The sequence below is a fragment of the Zingiber officinale genome, chromosome 6B (genome assembly GCF_018446385.1).
Source record: "Zingiber officinale cultivar Zhangliang chromosome 6B, Zo_v1.1, whole genome shotgun sequence".
NCBI lineage: Eukaryota > Viridiplantae > Streptophyta > Magnoliopsida > Zingiberales > Zingiberaceae > Zingiber > Zingiber officinale.
In genome coordinates this window covers 27,046,649-27,052,943 of record NC_055996.1, presented here as the reverse complement: position 1 = coordinate 27,052,943, position 6,295 = coordinate 27,046,649, and the positions used below count along the sequence as shown (strand labels likewise).

The window sequence follows — 6,295 nt, the reverse complement described above, 5'->3', positions numbered from 1 at the left end:
TGTTCATAATCCAAAATGTCTAGATAGATATGCATGATCCCTAGTTTAGGGCAAAACCAAACTTTACATCTCACAAAGAACTATACAGTGACTTGTATGTGTTTTGGTACACATTAGATACAAGTGAGATGTTAGGATGATGAACAAAACTCAAGATGTTGATTTAGTGCATTCTTTTTGAGTTTTAGGTTCATCAAAACACATAGTTATGTGTTTTCCAATCATTGAGAAAGCTAATGTATAAGTCATGTGCATTGAGCCCAAAGAATATGGTTGGATATTGGTTTTTAAAATGATTTTAAATATACTTTGGAAAACTTTGGTGAAGATTATCTTTTGATAGTAATCATCATTAAAAAATTAGACACAAACTAGAAGAAAACATTGAAGTTTTTACAAGTTTTTAAGTTTGTATCAATCTTTAAAAATAGGAAGTATTTTCATATAAAACTATTTTTCCATGATAGTATATATCATAAATAGTGTCTACACAAGTTTTCATGATTTTTAGAACTTTGTAGATTTTTTAGGGCATTTCTGAAATTCGGCTGAAATTAGATTTCAAAATTTCAGAAACCCAATCGATCAGTCGATCGATTGGAAAGCCTCAATCGATCAGTCGATCGATTGAGCTGCGTTTCTTCCTGAGCAGAGCCTCGCTGGATCGATCAACCGATCGATTCAATCTTCCTGGATCGATTAGTAGATCGATTCAGAGGTAATTTCCGCAAACAGAAGCTCACAGAATTGATCAAGTGATCTATTGAAATGGTCTCAATCGATTGAGACTCAACTTCAATCGATTGGGAATACTGATTTTGGTTGGGAAAGCCTGATTTCAGCATTTAAAATCATTTTTAGTCTAGGTAATCATTCCTAACCCCTTAACACACATTTGTATACATTTATGGGGGGTTTTCATGATGAAAATAAGGATGGATTGGTTAAGGAAGACTAAGTAGAAGTTTAGGTTGAAGTTTAGTTTCAATATTAGATTTTTCAACCTCAAAACTTCTAAATTTGAGTTTCTTAAATATTTAGGGATTCCAAGTCATTGTTGATGCAATAACAAAAGTTACGAGGATGTCTTTAGGGGGAGTTACTCTTTAAGGACATGAAAATTAATTTTTCATACACCTTGGAAGGTGGTTAACCTTCCTTAGCATAAATGCTCAAAGTTGAGTATTTAAATAGAATGGAGAGTGGATATCTCCATTGTTTAGTTGTGTATGCTCAAGGGTGAGCATTAGATCCAATGAAGGGTATGGGATCTTCATTGTGTTTGTGAAGAGGTTAATGCTCAAGGGTGAGCATAGAAGATAATTAAGGGTATGAGACTTTCATTATGGTGTTGAACACAACAAGTGAAGTTGTGAACAACGATAAGTAATTATTCAGGGGAAGAGTTTTTTATGTATGCCAATAGGGGGAGAATGTAGGGTTTAAATTAGGTCGCTGCCCCTCTAGGGAAGGTAGGGGAGAATGCTGGATCTATATTATGCCTTCATTACCTTAAGAAGGAGTTTGCCCTCAAGGAAAGGGAGAGAATGAAGCTCATTCATGTATTGGCATGAAGAACAAGTTGAGGCTATGGGATTAGCCTAACTTAAGGATATTGTCAAACATCAAAAAGGGGAAGATTATTGTTGCAATATCCCCTGGGTCAGGTTGACCAGGTTAACTAAGCTTGAGTTCGCTCAAGCTTGAGTCTTGATGTTTGGGTTTCGATGTTTGACAATACATGGAGATTACAGATGCAATCATCTGTTTGGGGAGATTGTTGATACAATTCTCCTCTGGTTAAGGTTGACCAGTTAGATGTGAAGTAGAGTCAAATAGGTCAAAGGGTTGACCGGATACTTGACTGGGAAAGTCCTAACTGGAAGTTAGGCAGTTGAAAGTCTTGGTGAGTGAAGCTAGGCAGTTGAGAAATCCTGGTGAGTGAAGCTGGGTGAAAGACCTAGTGAGTGAAGTTAGGCAGTTGAAAATCCTAGTGAGTGAAGCTAGGTGAAAGTCCTGGTAAGTGAAACTAGGCAAGTGAAAGTCCTGGTGAGTGAAACCAAGCAGATGGAAAGTCCTAGTGAGTGAAGCTAGGCAGATAGAAAAACCTGGTGAGTGAAGCCAGGCACGTGGAAATCCAAGTGGGTCAAGGTTGACTGGACACCTAGTATTGAGAAGTCCAAGTAGGTCAAAGGATTGAATGGATACTTGGCACGAGGAAATCTAGATGGGTCAAGGGTGACCGGACATCTGGTGGAAGTCCAAGTGGGTCATGGAGGACCGGACACTTGGCATGAGATGGTAAGTCCAAGTGGTTCAAGGTTGACCAGACACTTGGCACGAGGAGAAAAGTCTAAGTGGGTCAAAGGGATTGACCGGACATTTGGTGAATGATTCCTAGCAGGTCAAGGTTGACCGGATGCTAGACATGAGATCCCAACAGGTCACGATTGACCAAATGTTAGAATTGGGGACCTTGGACTTAAGTTTAGGCAAGTTAAAGATGGGTCAATCGATCAACCGATCGATTGAACCGTAGTCTAATCGACCAGTTGATCGATTGGATGTGTGTTGCGAAGAAAGTTTGGCCCAATCGATCAGCCGATCGATTGAGAGTAATTGTCGCGAGCATAGAACCTTTCCCAATCGATCATCCGATCGATTGGGCACCTCGAATCGATCGACCGATCGATTGGCACTACAAGAAAACCCTCATAGACATCGGTGGAACAACAGCGATTTTAAGCAAAAATCGATGTCTTTGAGTATTTTACACCAGTTTTTCCAAAACCCGGTGTCTATAAGCACAGATTTTCGCTCATAGACATCGGTTTTTTAAGCTGATGTCTATGAGCGCTTTTTTTTTTTATTAATAGACATCGATTTTAACAGCGGTTTTTAAAACCCGGTATCTATGATAAAATAAAATAATTTAATTTCCCACCAATACTTAGCCCAAATTTGCAACACTTCACTCTTTCCTCCAAACCTAAACCTATATCGCGCCGTCCACCGTATACCGTTGCAACACCACCACCACTTTCCTCCTCGCCGCTAGCCGCCCGACCATCTCTCTCAGCCTCATCTCTCTCTTCCCCTTCCTAGATCGACGCCCCCTCCTCTCCCGATTAGGATCAACACACGACGCCCTTGATTCTCCGTCCAACCACACCGTATCTCCTCCAACTCCACCCTTAGGTTGAGAAGAGGAGCCCTTCATTTTATAGAAATGCTCGCTGTTAAAAGGGCAAGTCAGCGACAGCATCGGAGCATCGGAGCATCGGCGAAGGGTTCATTTTCTCGCTCTTCGAGACACTCGTTGCTTTGTTGCGGTGTTCTCTAACACATATTTATCGTTTCCTGAGGAGAAACAATGGATAGAAAAGGGCTTGATCATCTCGCATTTGTTCTTCGTCGGCGATCACCCTCAAACTGAAGAGGAGAGAGCCACCACTTCGCAACAGCTGCTCACTTCCCCTTTCTTCCTCCACTCCTGGTTATGATCTACTTTCCCTTATATTCTTGTACAAATGTTGCTCTCCATAAGGGAAAAAATAAGGGTTTTGTGGAAGCGATTTATGATTTCTGCACAGTGTTTCTTGTAGGCATGAAAAAAAGAGGGGATTTCTCCCCCTCAAAACGAGTTGCTTTTGCTTTGCTTTTTTATTTTTTCTGTCGATGTTTTGTTTTTAGAGAAAAGGGATTACTTCCCTGAAATCTACCCTTTGATTGATGGTTAGAAATCTCTTTTCTTCCCTAAAATCTACCATTTCCGTTTGCATTTTCGTTCCTTTAATTTACTAAGCAACTAAAGTTTACCAACTTATCAACAGTTTGATTAAACAAGCTCACATTGGCTATTTGAGATCCAATCTCATGGAGCTTTTACTCACTTAAGCTGTTTTCCCTGTCTCCGCCCTCGCCGGAGAGAAGCGAGGTGCAGAATCGAAGACAGCGGTCGTTCCCGCCCCCGTTCGCGTTTCGCCACCGATCCTCCTGGTGGCCGCCATCTCTAAACCCTAAAATCTCTTCTTTTGGTCAGCGCAATTCGATCTCTCTTCAAAACACATTTTTTTTCCTTTTCGCCAGAGAATGAGAAGCCGGCTCCATCCGACGGCGGCGAGAGGAACAAATCCGCCAGAAAATTCACCTTCAGAGATCTCGCCACGGCCACTCACAACTTTAGGGAGTCGAATCTGATCGGAGAAGGCGGCTTCAGGAGAGTCTACAAAGGGCGATTCGATTCAGACCAGGCAAGTTGCTCACTCCTACTCCCCTCCTCCTTGCTTCTGCCATCTTATGGCTTCGTCTGAACACCGGAACTCGAAAACCAGATTGTGGCCATCAAGCAGCTTAAGCAGGATGGTTATCAGGGGAGCAACGAGTTCCTGGTGGAAGTCCTAATGCTCACTGTGCTGCGGCATCCCAATCTTGTGAACCTGATCGGCTACTGCGCCGAGGGAGATGAGAGGCTGCTAGTTTAAGAGTACATGTGCAAAGGAACCTTGGAAGACCACCTATTTGGTAAGTTCTCTGCTACTTGTTTGATTATCCAAGTCTGAGATCGACTGTTTAACACTTGTGGTGGAGGTGGAGGAATCCAAGGCCAACAATATTCTTTTAGTCATTTGTTAAATCTTTGGGTTTATGCAAATCTGACTCCTGACAAGGTGTCGATCGATCGGAACACACGAATGAAGATTGCTCTCGGTGCTGCAAAGGGGCTCACATACTTGCACGATGTTGCAAACCCTCCCGTAATTTACAGGGATATGAAGGCGGCAAACGTGTTGTTGGATGAAAACTTCAACCCCAAGCTGTCTGATTTTGGACTTGCTAAACTTGGGCCTGTCGGCGACAAAACGCCTATTTATCTTAGCTTATAGTTCAGAAATTGAAACCTACTTCTGTGCCTTTGATGTTGAAATTCTTATTTGCTCTTCACCATTGTTTCTTCTTGTGTGGAACTTGAAACCACGACTTGTATTTCTCTTTAGAAGATACACTTGAAATGCACTATATATGGTCGATTCTCATAACTGATTGTTTGCCAAGACTATAGAAGATGAATGTAGACTCCATTAAGTATCCAGTTTAAAGCAAAGGATCTCCATGTGTGTGTATTTTAATTGCATAATTTTAACCCTTCTAATACCATTTTGTCGCAGGTGCGGACACTGCAAGAAGCTTGCCCCTGAATATGAAAAGCTTGGATCGAGCTTTAAAAAGGCTAAATCTGTCGTTCTAAATCAGGCCAAGATCATCTCTTTTACTGAATAGAACATGCTCATATTCCTTTTTTGGTTTTATCTTTTCTGATCATTTTGAGTCTAAATGTAGCACACTACTAGTGTGCTATACTGCCATGTAGTGATTGGGCTTAATTTACCTTTTTTGTTGTTATATTTAGGTGGACTGTGACATAAGAGCATATGCAGCAAGTTTGGAGTGTCAGGATACCCAACAATTCAGTGGTTTCCTAAAGGGTCCTTGGAACCAAAAAAAGTGAGTATGATCCTGTCCTGGAATTAGATACATCATTTTGGTTTTATGTTTTTCTTTAATCTTTTGCAGAACAGTCTTCTTTACATATGATGCATAATAAATATGAACAATCATGCAGATATAAAGGTCCACGAACTGCAGAAGCACTTACTGAGTTTGTGAATACTGAAGGGGGTACATTACAAATTATATTTACTAAAAATTCTTGAAATGACAATTTTAGATATGGTCAAATATTATTCTTTCACCTGAATTAATTTTTTACCTTTTATTTGTGGGCTTATTGTTGTAGGAACAAATGTGAAACTAGCAACTATCCCTTCTAATGTAGTAGTATTGACTCCAGACATTTGATCAGATTGTTCTTGATGTAAATAAAGATGTTCTTATTGAATTCTATGCACCATGGTTAGTGTATTTGCTGAGGTTCTTTTTTTTTCTCTCCATTTGTAGCATTAGATACTTTTCCTTATCCACTGTAGACGACTAAGTTTCTTATCTTCAAACAGGTGTGGCCACTGCAAGCATCTTGCTCCTATGAGTATTTTTGTTGAGACAGGGCTTAAGACCTAGATTAGCCTAAGGTCATATTTGCCATGTTTTTAATTATGAGATTACTAGATCTAACATGATTCATTGATGTGGATTCAGTCAATTGTGTACCTTGAATGCTTTGTTAGTTCTGCTACCTATTTAGATTTTGGAGAAATATTATATGATGTTAATTTAGAGTAAGTTGAAAGTAGGTATCAGTTATTGAATTATATGTATTTTGAAACTTACATATTTA

The 6,295-nt window shown here is 40.1% G+C and overlaps 1 pseudogene; it reads left to right on the top strand.

Annotated features, from left to right (window-relative positions):
• The first annotated feature begins 4,694 nt into the window (after nucleotides 1-4,694).
• On the top strand, nucleotides 4,695-6,078 carry LOC121990867 (annotated as a pseudogene).
• Nucleotides 6,079-6,295: the final 217 nt, after the last annotated feature.